This window comes from Scyliorhinus torazame, chromosome 22 (assembly GCF_047496885.1).
Source record: "Scyliorhinus torazame isolate Kashiwa2021f chromosome 22, sScyTor2.1, whole genome shotgun sequence".
NCBI lineage: Eukaryota > Metazoa > Chordata > Chondrichthyes > Carcharhiniformes > Scyliorhinidae > Scyliorhinus > Scyliorhinus torazame.
The window spans coordinates 87,823,454-87,845,231 of record NC_092728.1 but is presented as its reverse complement, the minus strand read 5'-3'; the positions used below and the strand labels follow the sequence as shown (position 1 = coordinate 87,845,231).

General features: G+C 44.4%; 1 protein-coding gene across 2 annotated transcripts in view; it reads left to right on the top strand.

Annotated features, from left to right (window-relative positions):
• The first annotated feature begins 51 nt into the window (after positions 1-51).
• The window catches only part of fbxw2 (F-box and WD repeat domain containing 2), a 60,427-nt gene continuing 38,700 nt past the window's right edge, over positions 52-21,778 (top strand). Inside the window, exon 1 of one of the 2 annotated variants that reach the window (XM_072488529.1) lies at positions 52-689. The gene's annotated coding sequence lies outside the window, so the exon portion shown is untranslated. The remainder of the gene's footprint in view (positions 690-21,778) is intronic. The other variant, XM_072488528.1, reaches the window with a different exon arrangement.

Here is a 21,778-nt window from a genome sequence, read left to right as displayed (position 1 = left end):
CTGACTCCTCCCCGCGCACGTGACCCCCCGGCTCCGCTCAGACCGTTGGCCGACGCAGCGAGAGTTTGCTCCATCGCCGTCTCCAAACAATTTCCGCCCGGCGGCGGGGGTCTGACCCACAGGGAGCACTTTCCCAATCAGCTATCCCGCCGCCTCCATACTCCACAGGTCGGGTCTCATTCTGAGCGTCCACTCAAACCGCTCAGCGCATGCGTCCACTCTGACCGTCATGCCCATGCGCACAACCCCTTGTGGTGAAGTCCGGGCGCCGCCATCATTGATACGGGCACACAAAAGTCTCTCTCATTCATGTGAAACCGCAATATTACATCGCATTAATTATCAAAGCCTCATTCCAAGGCACAAAAGAGATTTTCGTCTTCCTGATAAAGCAAACGGTAGCTGTGCATGTGAATCTCACCTGTAATTCCCAGGGCGTCATCGCCACGCGACCAACGAGAGGCAGCGCAGGTAATGACGTATTAACCCCGCACCGAGCTCGCGGGCTCAGAGATTGGGGAACGCGCAGGCGCGGCGATGTTGTTGCGTCATTTCCGGCCGTCTCAAACTTGGACTTGTCCCTTTTCTACCCCCGGCTGAGGATCAGGCGGCGGGGCCCATGTGAGGAGTGAATGACCCCCCGCCAGATTGGTGGCAACGGCAACGATGGTGACATTATTCACGAGATGGTAAGCTGCGATCAGCTGCACTGGGCCGGATGCTCTTAATTTAATGTTTTGAAGAGATAACTTTCTGTTAGTCTGTAATGGGGGTGGGGCACTGTTTACATTGACCTGCTCACACAGCAATGTGATTATGGACTATGACTTCCCAATTTGTGTTGTCCATCCATGTCTTTTTATTTAAGTGATGAGGTGTTTCTCTGAACCTCAGGAAAAGAAACCTCGTTCGCACTTGACAAAGATCATAACCACATTTAATTGGAAAATAGCAGATAGCGGGTGGATGAACCACATGACTTCTGCATCTCCCTTGAAATGGGAGTTGAACTTGGTGTATATAATAGATGAACAAACTCAACTTGTGTACTCTGGTGGTTCATCTGTGTAATGATAAAATGATCTAGCTAAGAGTCTTAAAACTGCGTTTTTGTGTCAAGCAGTAGCTTCTGATCAGATAATAATTAACGATTCTTGTTCTATATAAAAATTGTGGTTGAACAACATGCTTCTCCACACTTAATGTAATGCCTCTTACTATTATAGCTATTCAGGCTAAATCGGTCAATGTTGTAATTGTTTTTGGAGGGCACATTTCCTGGCATTACTTCCACAGTTAACTGCTTAATTTTGAGCACTGGCTTTAATTCTGAATATATGATACTGCATTGGCACTCTCCTTATTCATTCACCAGTTGTGGCCATCATCTATCCCTAATTGTCCCTGAGAATGTGGTGAGTCACCTTTTATTGAGTACAATTGGAAGGTTTGCTGGACTATTTCAGGGACTGTTAACGGTCAAGACCATTGCTATGGGTCTGGAGGTATATCTATGCCAGACTGGGTAAGGACAACAAAATTCCTTCCCTGAAGGGCATTGGTGAACTGTATGTGCGCAGTAGTTTTATGATCATCATTATTGAGACTAATTTGTTTGTTCAATTGAATTTAAATTCCTAGTTGCCGTGGTGGGATTTGAACTCATGACTCTGGATTATTAGAGCAGATCACTAGATTACTAGACCACTGAAATTTGAGTTTCAATCCAGTTCTACCTTGTAGGATGGGATACACAGGAAGAAATAATGGTGGCTTGTAATAAAGGTGTGGTGATAAATCATAGGTGATTTCAAATCTACATATATATTGGATGAATCAGAAAGACAAGGGAAGTCTGTGTTTTGGGACAGAGTTTTAAAGCAGCACATTCTAGAGCTAACCAGAAAGCAGGCTATTGTAGACCTGGTAATGTGTAATGAGGCAGAATTAATTCATGACTTCATAGTAAAGGCACTCCTTGGAAGCAGTGATCATAACATGATTGAATTTTGCGTTCAGTTTGTCGGAGAGGAGAGTGGTTTTAAGGTTAGTGTTTAAACTTACAGGCAATTATAAGGGTAAAAAGGGTATAGGAAATTAGGTTAAGGGATAGGTCAGTAGAGGTGCAGTTGAAGACAATTAAGAAAATATCCCAAAATAACACTCAGCAAAGATTCCAGTGAGAAAGAAGGATGCCTGGTGAAAGAAGCATCATTCATGGCTAACTAAAGAAGTTAAAAGTGTAAAATTCCACGAAGGATAGTGGCAGGTCAGAAAATTTGCCGGAATGTAAAGAAACAACAAAGAATGACAAATAATGATAAAGAAGTGAGTATTTAGAGTAAGAGAGAGAGCTAGCTAGAAACACAAACACAGATAATGGGTTTATGCTGGCATTTAAAAAGGAAAAACATAACTAAAATGAGCATTGGTGATCTAGAGATTGAGTGTGGAGCATTTGGGCAGCACAGTGGCACAGTGTTTAGCACCGCTGCCTCACAGCACCAGGGACCTGGGTTCGATTCCGGCCTTAGGTGACTGTCTGTGTGGTGCTTGCACGTTCTCCCTGTGTCTGCGTGGGTTTCCTCCCGGGTGCTCTGGTTTCCTCCCACAGTCCAAAGATGTGCAGGTTAGGTGGATTGGCCATGATAAATTGCCTTCAGTGTCCAAAGGGTAGGCAGGGTTCTGGGAATGCAGGGGGGGTGGGCCGGTGCAGACTCAATGGGCCGAATGGCCTCCTTCTGCACTGTAGGAGTTCTATGATTCTATGAATTGATAATGGAAAATAAGATGCATTGAACAGCTATTTTGGCTGTGTCACTGTAGAAGACCAAATAACATCCCAATGAATCAAGAGGTGAAAGGCAGGGAGGGAGGAACATAAAATAACTACAGTTCCCAGGGAAAGGGGACTGAGAAAATTATTGCCATTAAAGACTGAAGCCCCCCAGGTCCTGATGGACTTCATCCGGGATAGTAGATGCATTGGTTTTAATTTTACAAAATTTCCTAGATTCTGGAAAGGGTCTATCAGATTGGAAGCGAATGTAACTCCTTTGTTCAAGAAAGTGAGGAGACAGAAAGCAGGAATCTACAGACCAGTTAGCCTAACATGTGTCATAGGGAAAATGCTGGAAGCTATTATTAAGGAGCTTATAGCAGGGAACTTAGAAAATCTCAATGCAGTCAGCAGAGTCAACATGGTTTTGTTAAAGGGAAATCATGTCTGACTAACTTATTGGAGTACTTTGAGGAAGTAACAAGCAAGGTGGATAAAGAGGACTGTAGATGTGGTTGTATTTCCAAAAGGAATTCAATAAGATGTCACATCAAAAGTTACTACACAAAATAAGAACTCATGGTGTAAGGGATAACATAATCAGTAAGAATGAACAACAACACCTCCTCCACAATAGTCCTCAACACCGGCGCCCCGCAAGGCTGTGTACTTAGCCCCCTACTCTACTCCCTGTACACACACGACTGCGTGGCAAAACTTGGTTCCAACTCCATCGATGGGTTTGCTGACGATACAACCATAGTGGGCCAGATCTCGAATAACGATGAGTCCGAATACAGGAGGGAGATAGAGAACCTAGTGGAGTGGTGTAGCGACAGCAATCTCTCCCTCAGTGCCAGCAAAACTAAAGAGCTGGTAATTGACTTCAGGAAGCAAAGTACTGTACACCCCTGTCAGCATCAACGGGGCCGAGGTGGAGATGGTTAGCAGTTTCAAATTCCTAGGGGTGCACATCTCCAAAAATCTGTCCTGGTCCACCCACGTCGACGCTACCACCAAGAAAGCACAACAACGCCTATACTTCCTCAGAAAACTAAGGAAATTCGGCATGTCCACATTCACTCTTACCAACTTTTACAGATGCACCATAGAAAGCATCCTGTCGGGCTGCATCACAGCCTGGTATGGCAACTGCTCGGCCCAGGACCGCAAGAAACTTCAGAGAGTCGTGAACACCACCCAGTCCATCACACGAACCTGCCTCCCATCCATTGACTCCATCTACACCTCCCGCTGCCTGGGGAAAGCGGGCAGTTTAATCAAAGATCCCTCCCACCCGGCTTACTCACTCTTCCAACTTCTTCCATCGGGCAGGAGATACAGAAGTCTGAGAACACGCACAAACAGACTCAAAAACAGCTTCTTCCCCACTGTTACCAGACTCCTAAATGACCCTCTTATGGACTGACTTCCTTAACACTACACCCTGTATGCTTCATCCGATGCCAGAGCTTATGTAGTTACATTGTATATGTTGTGTTGCCCTATTATGTATTTTCTTTTATTCCCTTTTCTTCTCATGTACTTAATGATCTGTTGAGCTTCTCGCAGAAAAATACTTTTCACTGTGCCTCGGTACACGTGACAATAATCCAATCCAATAGCATGGATAGAGGATTGGTTAACTAACCGGATACAGAGAATAGGCTTAAGTGGGTCATTTTTGGGTTGGCTAGATGTAACTGATGGATCAGTGCTGGGGCCTCCGCTATTTAGAATCTATACCAATGACTTTGGGGAAAGTTCTGAATGTATGGCTGCTCAATTTGCTGATGAGATAAAGATCGGAAAGTAAGTTGTAAAGAGGGCATAAGGCCCCGAACAGCCACTGGAATGTGGCGACTGTGGGCTTTTCGCAATAACTTCATTACAGTGTTAATGTAAGCCTATTTGTGACAATAAAGATTATTATTAAGGTGTTTTAAAGGGGATACGGATAGGTTAAGGAGTGGACAAAATGTGGCAGATGGAGTACAATGTGGGAAAATGTGAACTTGTCCACTTTGGTAGGAGGCATTGAGAAACAGCGTTTTATCTACATGGAGAGAGATTACCGAACTCTGCGGTACACATGGGTCCGAGTGTCCTGGTACATGAATCACAAAAAGTTAATGTGCAGGTACAGCAAATCGTTCGCAAAGCAAATGGAATGTTAATGTTTAGTACAAGGGGAATTAAATATAAAAGTAAGGAAGTTATGCTGCAGTTGTATAGGTCATTGATAAGTTCTATGTACAATTTTGATCTCCTTATTTAAGAAAGATATAATTGCTTAGAATGCAGTGCAGAGAAGTTTCACTCGGCTGATTCCTGGGATGAAAGTGGTTGTCTTATGAGGGAAGGTTGGATGGATTAGAATATAAGATCCTGAGGGAACATGACAGGGTGGATGCTGAAAGGATGTTCCCTCTTGTGGGAGAAACTAGAATTAGGGGACACAGTTTAAAAATAAGGGATCTCCAATTTAAGATAGAGATGAGGAGAATTTATTTTCCTAGAGCATTGTTAGTCTGTGCGATTATCTTCCTCTGAGATCAGTGAAAGCCAGGTCATTGAAGGCATCTTTAAGGTTGAAGTGGATGGAGCTTTGACTGGCAAAGGAGCCAAAGGGTATAGAGGGTAGACCGGAAAGTCGAGGCCACAATCAAAACAGCCAAGATCTTATCAAATGGTGGAGCAGGCACAAGGGACTGAATGGCCGACTGCTGCTCCTAATTCTGTGTTCGTAGCTCTAGTCATTTACATTTGTTTGCTCTTGTTCTTAATGGGAACCCAGCCACTGGTACTGGCAAGCCAGCCTGGATAGATGGAGAGGGTGAGTGACAGGAATGACATTGAGTTGTAAAACTACAGTACACAATCAAAAGAAACTGATGGTTGCTATGAAAGATGATTAACCAGCATTGTGGCAACTCTATGCATCATTGGAAAAGTGGAAAGAGGAAGCATGCCTCTTTGTCCCTTAGTGCCCAAAGTTAGGTGGGGTTACGGGGATATGGCGAGGCATTGGTCATAGGTAGGGTTGTGCTTTCGGAGGGTCGGTGCAGACTTTATGGGACAAATGCACTGTAGAAATTCTATGATTGTGCATGCGTAGCTGTGAATAGCGATGGTAGATGCTCCAATTTCTTTCAATCACATGCCTGGTCAGGAATTTCTTCCCACTCTGACCACTGTCATTGGCGTATGTTGGAAGGGTTTAAAAGTTTTTGGTATTCAACCTGTTTCAATGCGTTACAAATTCAGCCACCAAGTTCTGGGGTACGACTTAAACCCAGAGCTTTTGGCTCAGAGGCAGCAATGCTCCACGAGACCTCCAGAACACAAATGCAAATGTTTTACTATTAGGATTAACTATCTGTTATCCTACGTGAACAATGGTGAGTTAGAACTCTTCCAACTTCTTCCAGCGGGCAGGAGATAGAAAAGTCTGAGAAAAAGCACAAACCGATTCAAAAACAGCTTCTTCCCCACTGCTACCAGACTCCGAAACGACCCTCTTATGGATTGATCTGATTAATACTACATCGTAACAGCCTCCCCGAACAGGCGCCGGAATGTGGCGACTAGGGGCTTTTCACAGTAACTTCATTTGAAACCTACTTGTGACAATAAGCGATTTTCATTTTTCATTTCATTTCTTGTATGCTTCACCCAATGCCAGTGTTTTTGTCTTTACACTGTGTACCTTGTGTTGCCCTATTACGTATTTTCTTTTCATGTACCAAATGATCTGTTTGAGCTTCGTGCAGAAAAATACTGTACCTCGGTGCACGTGACACTAAACAAATCCAAACCTTCTGATTTTGTACGTCCAGCGAGCCACATTATTCAGTCGGAGCAGATAGCCCATGGGATTTCCTAAACATTTAATATTCATAGTTAAAACTCATGTGTCGATCCCCCCTGAATTTCTAATATGTGGGAGGCTCCCTCCCCACTGGCACCATTGAAGTTGAAAAATAATCCTGAAATGTAGATTTTTGACTGTCTAACTAATTGTCTCACCTATTCCTCTGGATGGTTTTTGATATGTTATCACGTTAGTCTGGCAGTTTTCAATTGTGACATTATTTAGCTGGCATTGATGCTGTTTTCATCTTACTGAATACACCGCATCCTGCTACAAATAAGCGGTTGCAATCTGTTTTATGCTTCAAAAGGATGTAAATTTATGTATTACTGATTATGAATGCTCTTTATGTGGACGTTGAGAAGGAATTGGTTTAAAAGTTTCTTAATAATTTCCAATCAAATAATCATGAACTTATCAACTATACTTTAAATCCTGATTGGAATAATGTGCTTCCCTCAAAACAGTATACTGTAAATATTATTGCCATTGCAGTTATTCAGATTAAATCTCACACTGCTATAATAACTGGCATGTTGCCTGACTTTCTTCCCAAGGCTGCATATTCGGTGTAATAATGATGTCAGATGTTCATTGCACACTTCTGTGTGGTGCAAAGTTGATCTCCCTGATTTTAATTTTGAAAATATGCAGTCAAAACCATGAGGTTATTACCTGTCTTTGCGTTCATTTATCTGGAGTTCGCCATCTTCCTGCAAAGAAATGGAGAAGAGCAATAAAACTGTTCATTTTACACATAGCCCTTATTCACAAAAGGTTCTGTGTCTCCTTTTTCCTTCATTTTGAATGAAATTGTGTTCTAGATGGTGCACCCACAGAGTAATTTATTCTAAAGAGAAAAATCGTGTGCTGTCTCTCATGATTTGAACCCAGGAAGAATAGATTGCTGCCTAGGGCATTTTCCGTGGCTATCAAGCCTGCTCAGTAGACTGGATTGTTGAATAATTTTGCTGACTTATAATTGCTTTGATTTCATGCTTAACACATGATGTAGATAAATCTATGACAGTTCTGTTCAGCAGGAACCTGATTCAACCCTGTGAGCAAACTGCATAAAGCAGTGACCTTGAAATTAGATTAGCAATAACACTGTACCAGCTCAAACCACAAGGCCCACCTCCCTGTTGTCACAATACCCTGGGCTAGTCCACGGTCAATTCTAGCATTGGTATACACGATGATTGCAGAAAGGAATGGGTGGTTGTTCATCAGATAGTGGTCGCTCAAATATCGTAGGTAAATAACTGCGGGTGGCACAAAATACCAATGGCAGGACATGTGAGAATTCAGAAAACTCGGGCAAAGGTCAACAGGCATTTTTCCTGGCCAGGGCTGTATAAGGATGTAGTGCAATTCTGATTTTTGAAAGGCAAGAGGCACTGCCTATCTCTATTGACAAAGTCCTCCAACCTGGGAATCGGACTCAACTCCGTTCTGGTGATGGGTGGCACGGTAGCATAGTGTTAGCACTGTTGCTTCACAGTGCCAGGGTCTCGGGTTCGATTCCGTCTCGGGTTACTGTCTGTGCGGAGTCTTCACGTTCTCCCCGTGTCTGCGTGGGTTTCCTCCAGGTGCTCCGGTTTCCTCCCACAAGTTCCGAAAGACGTGCTGTTAGGTGAATTGGACATTCTGAATTCTCCCTCTGTACCCGAACAGGCACCGGAGTGTGGCGACTAGGGGCTTTTCACAGTAACTTCATTGCAGTTAATGTAAGCCTACTTGTGACAATAATAAAGATTGTTATTACTATTATTGATGTTCCGATAATCTATACGGAACTGGGTTGTCCCATCCAGCTTAAGTAGTAACATGACCAGTGAACTCCAGCTACTCTTTCCCAGCTCATTTAAATGATTCTCCAACATGTATTGGATTTCTGCTTCTAGCTGAGCCAGTTTCTGTGGGTCAAGTCAATATAGATGCTGCTTTATCGGGTTGGAGTCCCTATGTCTACATCATGTTTAGTTAATGTAGTGGGTCCTTACAAAACTTATGCTTCTGCAGTAGCTTTATGAGATCTTTTTGTTGCTCTTCTTCTAAGTATGCAAACTCAGTATCTAACTGTTCTAGTATTGCTGTATTTGCTAGGCGTTTCAAAGGAGAGTCGCTCTGTGAATAGTCGACCTCTTCCCCTACCTTACTCTTACCATCCCTGTCCTCTTCTATTACTTCTACTACCTGGTTCCTTCCTATCTTCTTCCCTACAATGATATTGCAACATATTTATGTGCCATAATCGGTTCTTCCTACCACCTGGAGTCATCTTACTGACTCTCCGAACTACCTTATAGGGGCTGTTGAATTTCACGTTCAGAGGCGACAAGACCAGTACCTCATCTCCAGCTTAGAATATTATGGAAATGGCATGTTTGTCTGCCCACATTTTTATTCCTGCTCCCGAAATCTTTGAATGCTCTTGGGCTACCTGACAAGCTCCTGTGAGTCTTTCTAGAAATGGGACACAAATGGAACCCTAGTTCTGCATTCCCCCACCACTGGGAACATTCTATCTGAATCTACCCAGTCTAATCCTGTTGGAATTTTATAAGTTTTTATAAAATGCCCCCTCACTCCTCTAAACTCCAATGAATCTATTCCTAACCAACTTAGTCTCTCTTCATATGACAGTCCCGCCATCCCAGAAATCAGCCTGGGAACCCTTTGTTGCACTCCCTCTACAGCAATAACAGCCTTCCTTAGATAAGGACACCAAAACCGCACACGATACCCCCGGTGTGGCCTCATCAATGTGCTATACAATTGTAGTAAAACATCCTTATTCCACTCAAATCCTCTTGCTATGAAGGCCAGCATACCATTTGCCTTCTTTACTGCCTGCTGTACCTGCACGCTTACTTTCACTGACTGATGCACGAGGGCACCAAGGTCTCGCTGTGTATCCACCTCTCTCAATTTACACCCATTCAAATAATAATCTGCCTTCCTATTTTTACTACCAGCAGGTTATACTACATCTGCCATGTCCAAATTCTGCTGAAGCACCTCTGCATACTCTTCATAGTTCACTCTCCCACCCAACTTTGTATCATCTGCAAATTTGGAAATACTACATTTAGTTCACTTCCCACAATCCCATGCGCTTTAACTTTACATAGTAATCTGCTATGTGAGACCTTGTCAAAAGCCTTTTGAAAGTCACACCTGCTCCCACAGCAGTGTTTGCCGCAGGTCTCCTAGTTCTCACAAGAGCTCCAGTATGTCCTGTAGTATTCTGCACTTTTATTCCCTTTTCAGAACCCCAATAAAGTCCTGGGCTTTCCTTGTAACTTCCAACATGCGAAACAAACGTGTGCCACTTTATTGCAATGGTAACACTTAAGTTTTCGAATCTCACCTCCACCTTCAGCATGTTCCTTCCTGGTTGGAGATGGGGATCTCTTAGCATTCCTAACTATCCATTCCTTATCTTAGCTATCTGCCTTCCTTTTATTCTCCCAATTCCTATAATTTTCAAACTTAAAAAAAAAAAAAAATTATTCTCCATTTTCACATTTTCCTTCAAAAATTTACACCCCACCCACAAACAGTAAATGGTAAAAATACAAAATCAATCCCCTTAACAATACCAATGATCCCATCCTCCCACCACCCCAAACAACGGCCCAACTGTCAATATATGCATCCAATAAACCAAACCCTCCCACGGTGGAAACAAAGGAAAAAAAGAAAAAGGAGTCCGGGACTGCCCATGGTCACCATTGACCAAGAGAGTCCACTCCCCACCCCCCCCCTACACTCAACGCCATCCAGCCTCTGAAAGAGTACGGTACATGATACCCAAGAGTTGTACCACCCCCCCCCCAAAGTCTCCAGCTCCTCCCGTCCACTGCCTCTTGTAAAACTCCTCCTCCCAACCTCAATTCCTTCCCCCCAACTTTCAACCCCGGCTAGACCACTAGGACCCTGTTCTGCCAGGCTCCGATGGCCGCAGCCCCTCCCCCCACCTCACTCCCGTTCACTGGCCGGCTTAAACCGGCCAGCGTGGAGGCCCCCGCCCGGGTCCCTTTCCCCCTTGCCCGGCCCTAGGAAAGCCCAGAGATCCCCTTTTAGCACACACACCCTGCATATCCACCTACACCCCAAAGAGCCCTCATTTCGAGTGAAAGTCCCATCCCTTCCCTTGTCCAAATATATACAACATTGGCTCCTTTAGCCCCTACACCCGCACGCAGTGAAACAAAAAAGAAGAAAATACAGTCATGAGGTTACATCGGCACATGGCCATTTCTCAATTTGTCAGTTCTGCCACAGTCCTTCTGCCTTTGCAAACTCCTCCGCTGCTTCCGCCATTCCAAAATAAAAGTCCCTGAGCTTATAAGTCACCCTCAGCTTCGCTGGATATACAATGCCGCACTGCACCTTGCTAATGTACAGTGCCCTCTTCACCCGGTTGAAGGCAGCCCGCCTCCTCGCCAGCTCCACCGTAAAGTCCTGGTATACACGCATACCAGCTCCAGCCCACTGCACCACCCGCTTCTGCTTGGCCCAGCTCAGGACCTTCTCCTTCACACTGTACCTACGGAAGCACAGAGTCACTGCCCTTGGCGGCTCACTCGCATTTGGTACAGGCCTCCACGACCGATGAGCCCGATCCAGTTCATATCGGGAGGGATCCTCCCCCTCCCCCAATAGTTTTGCCAGCATCGCGGCAAAATACTCAGTTGGCTTCGGTCCTTCAACTCCTTCGGGCAGCCCCACAATCCTCAAATTCTGTCGCGTGGATCTGTTTTCCAGGTCTTCCATTTTTCCTCGCAGATCCTTGTTAATGTCCATCACCTTCCGCATCTCCTTACCCATCGAGGCAAGTTGATCACCGTGCTGCAATAACGTCTCCTCCACTTCCTTCAGCGCCTCCCGTTGCTCCCGCACCTCCGCCACTGCGCTCGCCACCGCCGTCGTCACTGGGGAAACCGCCTCCTCCACCAGCACACTCAAAACCTCCCTCATCTCCTTCCTCACCGTCTCCATGCATTTTGCAAACTGCCTTTCGAATTCCGCAGCCATCACCTTAGTTATTTCTTCAGCCGTAAGCAATGCGGCCTCCCCTGCTGCTCCAGCCTCCATTTTCTTTACTGACCCCGTGGTGACCTTTCCACTCCCCGACGGACTTTCAGCTGCTTTTTTCACGGCCGTTCTTTTGCTGGTCTTCGACATTCCCCTCCTCTGTGCTGTCTCCCGACTTTTACTGCCTTCGCTGGCCCTAGGACCGGGTGTTAACCCCCGACAATGCCGTTCCCGAACGGGAGCCCTCCAACGCGCGGCTGCCTCCCGCCCGCCGTCACCGGAAGTCCCATCATTTTCAAACTTATGATGGTGACGGAACTAAGCTTTAAATTTATGGATTAGCTCATAAACCTTTGGTCGTCAACATGGGTTCTTATCACAGAGTGTAGTGAATTCTTAAATTCTTCCAAGGGAATGATTTGTCTCAGAGCCTCATAGGTAGTTTCAACTCCCAGTGCTCTTATCCACCTATTAAAATTGTTCTGCTTACCCCATTTAAATTCTATATAAGTCAGTCCCGGCAGTTTCCTTAGATTCTGGAACTTCTCCCTATATGCCTCTGGAACTAATTCATATGCATCCAGGATAGTATTTTTTACCTTGTCGTAATCCTTAGGCACCCTCTCTTATAGGTTGAACCTATCCAGAGAAGCATAAACTTCCTGCGCTCGCCTTGTTAGTTTAACTAGCATGGGCAATCTCCACTTTTCCTTTGGTTGCCCCATTTGAGTTGCTATTTTCTCAAGTACGATGAAGAATGTCTCCACATCTTTTTCCTCAAATTTTGATAGGGCCTGTACATATTTCAACATACCCCCACGAGGATTTGGACTGGGAAGAGTTGCACCTCCCTCTTGATTTTCCTCAACTTCTGTCTTTGTCTCCAACCTTTATAAGTTGATGTTTTCTCTCTCTCTCTCTCCTTTTCCCTTGCTAATCTTTCTATTTCCACATCAAGTTTCACCATTTCCTTTTGACCAGTCTTTTCCCCGTATCTCGATTGTTCTTTCTAGCATGTCTATTTAAAAAAAATTCCCCCTCATGTTCGAACGGCAACTGAATCCTCTCCAGATCGGTTTCTTCACCAGAAAGTGTTTCTTATGCTACGCTACCTAGACTACTTGCTTGTGGGCTCTCCCGTGTTTCTAACAGACCCAAGTGTACATCTCCGCTACCTTAGCTTCAACCAGCACCTCGACGTTTAGCTAATTTGCCAATTCAGGGCGGCACGGTGGTGCAGTGAGTGGCACTGCTGCCTATGTCACTAAGGACCCGGGTTCGATCCCGGCCCCGGATCACTGTCTGTGTAGCGTTTGTACATTCACCCCCACAACCCAAAGATGTGCAGAGTAGGTGGATTGGCCAGGCTTAATTGCCCTTTAACTGGAAAATCATAATTGGGTACTCTAAATTTTTTTTAAAAGTTCAACAATAAAAAAATTGCCTATTCAACTGACTTGTATTTTTGAAACCCTTTTAAATAAACCAAAGACAGCTCCTCCAGCTGAAGAAAGGCTTCAACAGCTTCCAGAACCACCCTGTTATACTATTATACTAGCTCAGTGGGCTAGACAGCTGGTTTGTAATGCGGAACAAGGCCAGCAGCGCGGGTTCTATTCTCGTATCGGCTTACCTGAACAGGCGCCGGAATGTGGCGACTAGGGGCTTTTCACAGTAACTTCATATTTGTGACAATAAAAGATTATTATTACCAACCTTATGCCTCTTTAATATATACTATACTCCAAATCATCACTGTTTACCATTCTAAAGATCCCAGACTGGCCCCAAACTATGTCATGACACCCTGGGCTAGTGTGCAGTCAATTCCAGCCCCACCTGACCTGGAGTCGCAACACAAGTGAAATTATATTTATTTAAAATACCCAAGGTCCTTGGTTGTGCCCAATAAACTAATGTTTGTAACTTTAAAGCACAATTTTTTAATAATGTACAGTTTTATAATTAAATGGACCGAAAATGTAACTATCTATTACACCTTTCCCAACCCACCTCCTAACTCGCCCCACTCTCTCTATATACAACATACACACAGACCACAGAGAGGAACGGGAAAGAAAATATGAATACAAATAAAAGTATAAGGATCTTTGATGCACTGGAATGATTTCCAGTCATTGTCTTTCTGGAGTTCAGGCTGTTGTTTTGATACTACCACATTCTAGGCTTGAAATAGTTTTCTCTGGCAGGATTGCCCACTTTTCTGCATACTCAGCATCATTTCACGTTTACAGTAAAGGATGTGCCAGGCACTCGCTGCTTTCAGAACAGTACAGCACTTTTTTCACTTCAGCGAGAGAGAGAGTGCGTTCCTTTCACTTCCTAAGGTCTAAATACGTCTGCCCAGTTCTCAGAAAGCATCATGCAGGAACCAGTCACTGACCGTTGTCGGGTTGAATACTGTCCCTGGACAACCCACTCACTGGTTGCCGGTTAACCAATCAAACCGACTATCTCCAAACCTCGTTCCCAAGATCCACTCGATGTTGGAGAATCTGGCTTCTCCTTTCCAGAAGCAAAACCTGAGAACGCAGCGTCCTGACGAGCAGGTGGTTTCAACTTTAAGTCTTCTGCTTAATGGCACATCCAAAAGAAATGGGACCAAAGGAAATAAACGGGAAGGGCTCTTACACTATGTTCTTGAATTGAATTACTTTGGAATGAGGTCGACAACTTGATTTTTGTCCTGTGATGGTGCTGGGTTCCTGCATTGCTGAGTAGATCACCTGATGTCATAGAATCATAAAATTTACAGTGCAGAAGGAGGCCATTCGGCCCATCAAGTCTACACTGGCCCTTGGAAAGAGCAGCCTACCTAAGCCCACACCTCCACCCTATCCCCGTAACCCAGTAATCCCACCTAACCTTTTTGGACACTAAGGGCAATTTAGCATGGCCAATCCACCTAACTTGCACATCTTTGAACTGTGGGAGAAAACCGGAGCACCCGGAGGAAACCTGTGCAGACACGGGGAGAATGTGCAGACTCCGCACAGACAGTGACTCAAGCCGGGAACTGAACCTGGGACCCTGTAGCTGTGAAGCAACAGTGCTAACCACTACGCCCTCCACTGCGCGACCGTGCCACCCTTGTAGGGCTGGATTATCCGGGACCCCCAATCGCGAGTTTCCCAGCAGCAGTTCGCTGGCGGCGTGATTCTCTGTTTTCGCTGCTAGTCAATGGGTTTTACCATTGAAGATGCCCTTTGCTGCCGGGAAACCTGAGGGTGGGGGTGCCCTGCTGGTGGGAGCAGAGAATCCCACCGCCAGCGAAAGCAGTAATGCTGTTAACACCATATTTTTTAGTTCTTATTGATAGTTTAGTGTAGAAAGGAACGTACATAAGACAAAATGACTTGATGTTGGGCAGGAGATACCTTTGCTCTTAATTTGTTTATATTGCTCTGAATATTACCACTGCACGTACACATTAGATGTTATATGAGTCATAATGATGTCTCAAGACAGTCCAAATCTGGAAGGACAAGATCTATAACAATACTGTGAGAAACACACAATTTTTTGCATAATGCCCTCTTAAACTATTATACATTGAGTTTAATTGGAATCAAGCTGCGATATAAACAGTGTTTTGACAAAATTTCACATGACCACAGACACACTTTTTCTCTTTTCAGGCACCATGCGCCACAAGAGTGTTGGCCATCGACCTGTGTGTTAACTTTACTCCGGAGGTGTGATCATCTTTATTAGTTGTGCATTAATCCAGTTTGCGAGGCTCTGATTCTTTGCCTACTTTGATCTCTTTTAGCAACGGTCTTTCCCATCAGCATCAGACTTTCCAGATCATGATCTTTTTATTACATCCCAGGAAATTCCAACTCTCTCTTCCTGATCCTGGCCAGCAGGGTACTTTTGGTCTCAGGTTTTCCTAGCACCTCTTCGTTGGTAGTGTGGCTTGTCCAAAATATCTTCATTATTTGTGGGTGACACAGTGGGTAGCACTGCTGCTTCACAGCTCCAGGGACCCAGGTTCAATTCTGGCCTTGGGTGACTGTCTGTGTGGAGTTTGCGCTTCCTCTCCTTGTCTGCGTGGGTTTCCTCCGGGTGCTCCGGTTTCCTCCCACAGTCCAAAGATGTACAGGTTTGGTGGATTGGCCATACAAAATTGCTCTTAGTATTGAAAAGGTTATAATAATCATAATCTTTATTAGTGTCACAAGTCGGTTTCCATTAACATTGCAATAAAGTTACTCTAGTCGCCACACTACGGCGCTAGTTCGGGTACACTGAATGTCCAATTCACCTAACAAGCACGTCTTTTGAGACTTGTGGGAGGAAACTGGAGCACCTGGAGGATACTCACGCAGACACGCGGAGAAAGTGCAGACTCCACACAGACAGTGACCCAAGCCGGGAATCAAACCCGGGTCCCTGGCACTGTGAAACAACAGTGCTGCCCACTGTGCTGCCGTGCCGTCCATGGGTTACTGGTTAGGTAGGGTTGCTGAGTTATGGGGATAGGGTGGAGGCATGGGCTTAAGTAGGGTGCTCTTTCCAAGGGCCAGTGCAGACTCGATGGGCCGAATGGCCTTCTTCATTCATTCTATTTGTTTCAAAAACCACAACATTGCAGCCTCAATACTTCTCTGCATTGCTTCACTGATCATCATTTCTGTATGACAAAGTTGGTGCGATGGATTGGCATGGTATAGCATTCCAGGATTCTCAACTTTGTTTTCATCGCTAATTTTGAGTTGGTTGTAATGTTTTTCATTTTTGAAATGGTTCTTTGGCATTTCCCAATCCTTGGTCTTAATACTTGGTCACACTTTCCATCTGATGTAACAAAATTTGTCGACCTGTGTGATCTTTTCATTCTTCACTGTGATCTTACATCCTGGTATGATTTTTCTTCTCGGACATGACTAGATATTTTGTTTTCTTGCAATTAACGTTCAGCCCTTTCTTCTCACTCTACTCTGTTGGCATATCTTATATTATTAAAGTTGTAACCTCCAACTGATAATCCAGGGAGATCCTAATGACAATATTGAATTCTTTACCCGTCAGTCTGGCCTCAATAAAACTCGAGATGGATTTGTAGGTATATTATTTATTTTTAACCAACTTGCAAGGCTGACTCGCTCCGCAATGAGTTCCAGAACACACAAGCTGTCTCCTGGAGCTCCGGAACCGAGTGAGGTCGGAGACAAAGAAATCTCTGCAAATACATTCAAATGGCATCATGTTTCACATACAAGATTCCCATAGGTCATCCTATACACCACCTGACCTGGCCATATATCCTGATTGGCGCACTTCGCATTCCTTAACCCTGGGCCTCTTGTTACCCAGCATCCTTTTCACCATCCTCCTTGCCATGCTTTCTGAATTCCTTTGTCCTTTGTGAACTCACTACTATCTACGTTACTGTAACTAATATTTGAACTAACTATTTTATATCTCATTCGTTTGTTCAATTCCTCACTCAATCATTCAGAATATTTTCACTATACAAATTGAATAAATCTGGGAAGAAAGCACACCCCTGACTGACACCTCATTTAATCTTCCCAAAATCGCTTAAATAGCTCTCAACATTTACAGCTGCAGTTTTGTCCCAATAAAGATTTCTTATCACTCTAAAATCGTTGCCATTAAGGTCGAGAGATTCTAACATGCTCATCAGTTCTTGTGTTGCATCATATGCAATGTCTTGCTATAATCAATAAAACACATAAATATATATTTTTTTACAAGCTCTGCTGCACCTTCTCACAATGCTAGATCCTAAATCGGAATCTCGGGTGGAGGAAACCAAAGTCACTCAATGGTTCACACCTTGTCGATTTTAAGGGCTGTAATATTGCCGGATCCTGTGAATTAAAAAAAAATCTAGCTGCTGCCTAACCAGTTGATTAAATCCAACATTTCCCATTGTTTCCAGATTTCCAGCATCGATAGTATTTTGTTTATTGTTTACTATCCAGTCCATCATACACAACTGGCTTTTCTGCATGACTTTGCTGTTGAAAAGGATCTTCTTGCGATTTCAATCTTGGCCTGGGTTCTCCCTCTCATTCTGCCTGACTGGATGCAGTGTCTGCAGACTCTATACATCACCGCAAGAGCTTTGCAGAGGGTCCATTTCCATCCAGTTGTGTTTAATCTAAACTTTGGCGGTCTGTGATCTTTGCATCATTGAGCTTATAGCAGCATGTTGTCTCTGAAGATATCAAGATGAAGAGCTGCGGGCAGGCAGCACTAAGGTTCAAGAGAGGAAAGTCTAAAGATTTCATTTTCTGTTACATGTTGGGTTATTTAAAGTTCATTTTGATTCCGAGAAGGATATTGACCAAATCACTGGGCGATCCCCAGATAATGGACTTGGCTTAATAGCTCACTCGAAAGACACAATATCTGACAGTGCAACTCTCCTTCGGTGCTACAGTAAAGTATCTGCCTATATCACATGCTGAAGCTCTGGAATGTGATTTGAAGTTACGGCCTGCTGACTTAGAGGGGAGTACGTGACCAGCTGAACTGGTGTCCCAGAAGTAGTGCGGAGAGTGACTTTAAACCGGTCGGCTGTCAGTAGACGGAGAATGTCTTTCTTTTTAAAACTTAAGAGGATTGATGAGGGTAGTTTTGTTGATGTTCTCTGCATGGACTTTAACAAGACCTTTAACAAGGTCCCACATGGCAGACTGGTTTAAAAAAAAAGCCCATGAGTTCCAGGGGAATGTAGCAAGCTGGATACAACATTGATTCAGTGGCAGGAAACAAAGTGGAATTGTTGATGGATGTTTAGTGACTAGAAAGTGGTTGCCAGTGGGGTTTTACAGGGCTCAGTACTAGTCTCCCTATCTGTTTGCGGTATATATTAATGATTTGAAAGTAAATGTAGGAATGATCAAGAAGTTTGCAGATGACACAAAAATTGGCCATGTGGTTGACAGCGAGGATGATTGCTGTTGATTTTAGAAAGATATCAATGGATTGGTCATTTGAGCAAAAGAGTGGCAAATGGAATTCAACCCAGAGAAGTGTGAGATGATGCATTTGGGGATTACATAGGAGGACACAAAGAGGTGTTGAGGAAGTGAGGGAACTTGGAGTGAATGTCCACAGATCCCTGATTGGCGGGAGTAACTATGACTCTCTTAAGGCGATAGGTTACTGTAGCTGTGAGAATCTTTTGCCTTTTCTATATAGCAGTGATTGCGCCTCCCCGCCGGAATGCCACTACTTTGGGCATCGAATGGTGGTAGCTAATGCAACTGGCCGAGAAACGTTCATCGGGAGTGGATACATGTCGTTTGTCTGTTACTATCTGACGGGCCTCCAGCGGTTAGGAAATATTTACAGACAAGACGTTTCCTTTAGGGTTGCCATCATCAGCCATTTCAATGGTGTTGATTTGTATTCACCTAACTGCAGTGACCGTGAGGTTGTAAGCTGCAGGGAGTCATGCCGTGGTCTCGCTGGGACAGATCATCGCATGCTGCCACCGAGATACTGAATGGGTAATGTGATGTGTTTCGACACGACTGGCCGAGAACCTCCTGAATACAACCCTCTGCCTGAATTAACTTAGACTTTTTTGTGTATACCGTTCAAGCCACAACATTCAGGTCCACGAAAGAATATTCGGCCCGCTATTCCTGGGCTTTGGGTTATGTGACCTTGACCCACACAATCGGTTGAAGAGATATGGCGATTAACATTTAAACTCTCCTTGCAGTATATTGGACACATGATGATGCCTTTCCGATTCCTTGGGATGCTTAAGGAGGTGAACAGACATTCAGGGGCACCTTGTCTTTAAATTGACACCGAACTTGGCTGCCTGAGCCCCATATGGATGAGTAGGGCGAAAGAGAGGTCGTCACTCCCTTGATATGCGAGTATGTACCGCACCAAAACATGCTACAGTTTGGTGTATTTTATATGTGCGCTAGCACTTTTAATAAAAGATAATACATTTATAATGAAATTATAATTTATTTTGGACATGTGTCTCCAGACTACCGAAATACAACTAACCTTACTGACCCCGCCCTTGGTAGCTGGCTGCCTGCTGGTGCTTCTGTTGAACTTGTGGGTCTGGGTGTACATTGAGATCAACCCCTGTTTTGCCCACTCTGTCCCTCCTGCTGTGGCGATCGTTGGAGGTAGTACTTTTCCTTGTTGACGAGCAACATAAAGACTTGGTGATAAAGCATGCAAATAGCAGGACCGATCGATAAGGTGGTTAAGAAGGCAGATTGAATTTTCTCATTTATTAGTCGACTAATATAATAATATTTGCTTAATGTCACAAGTAGGCTTCAATTAAGTTACTGTGAAAAAGCCCTAGTCGCCATATTCCGGCGCCTGCTCGGGAAGGCCGGTACAGGAATTGAACCCGCGCTGCTGGCATTGTTCTGCATTACAAGCCAGCTCTTTAGCCCACTGTGCTAAACCAGCCCCAGAACGGGAGCTATGCAAAACATTAATTGGGCCACAACTTAAGTATTATGTGCTCTTCTGGTCACCTCATTACAGAAAAGATGTAATTGCACTAGAGAGAGCACATAGAAGATATGAAGATGTTGCCAGGACTGGGAGGGTACAGCTAGAGGAAAGATTGGATTGGCTTGAGTTATTCTCACCGGAGGCTGAGCGGATATTTGATTGATGTGTACAAAATTAAGAGGCCTAGATAGAATGGATGGAGGTCAGTGTCTAGGGAAAATAGATTTAAAGTGGTTAATGGAAAGATTAGAGGGGAAGTGAGGAAAATCCTTTTCACTCAGAGGACTGTGGGATCTGGAACTCACTGTCTGAATGCGTAGTAGAAGCAGAAACCCTCAGCCCATTTACAAGGTGCCTGAATATGCACCTCCAGTGCGGTAACCTGCAGGGCCACGGACCAAATACTGGAAAGTGGGATTAGACTAGCTGGCCCTTGTTTGGCCGGTGCTGACACGATGGGCCAAGTGGCCTCTTTTTGTGCTGTGAACTTTTTATGATTCTGTTCTATGAACACAGTTGGATGACTTTGCTCACCTTATTTCTGCTCAGAACCAGGATGGTAGTGGGTAGAAATGGAGTTTTGTTTCTTCCTGCCCACATCTCTGGCAAACATCGTTCCTGGCAGCTTGAACTGCCATGTCAAACAGGTGGGAACCTCCTGAATAAATGAATGTGAAATAGAGACATGACAATGCAATTTCCTCGTCTTGCTTTCCAAATAATGTCACTGCCTGATCCGACCCAAATCCATGTGACGCAGTCATTTCATATCGTATTTGAAGCAATCCTCCGCTCCTTGCAGGTAAGTGTCATATGGAGCGTTGGAGTAATATTTCTGGCATCAGCTTGAAGGTGTTTTGTCTTTGAAGTTACTGTACTTGCCACTGTTATATAGGCTCTGAACTATAAAGGGACTTCAGGCACCACATTGTTTTATAATAATCTATGTGCCTGTTGCCTTATTGAACACATTTATAAGTATTCCCATGAACACTAAAACAGAAGAATGGGGTGTTGGTGATTGCAGGATTTGCCCAAATCCAAGCTGTTTTTGCACCCACATCTCCTTTTGGGCTTCTTTACACTGCTCTCGAGTAACGAATGGTCAGCTGTTGTGTGTCGACCAGCAGCACATTGTGCAAGTCTCCGACCCCACTGTCTTGCCAACCTGGATGTGTTTATATTGTATCACTCAGCCAATTCCCCATGCTTTTCCTCTGTGTAGCACCTTAAAGGTTGGCTTCTTGAGAGTTCTCTCCTGCCCACGTGGTTTCTGACATCTTTTAGGTACCCAATGCCAACAGTAGAAGTTCCCAACAATCAGAGCAACCAAAGCCCACATCAATCATTAGAATGCTCAAACAATGATTCAGATGTGCGCCCCTGTCTATTGGCTTCCTACACTGCTGCCCAGTAATAATGCTCCTTATTGTGCTGTGCTGTGTGTGCACGATTTTGAAGATGTTCATGTGTTGATATGAAACCACCATTATGGGCAGCCTTGAGCATGATGAGGGAGTGTACACTGATGGCACAGGGGGTGGTGAGGAAGCAGGAGGGGAGTGTATCCAGAGTTG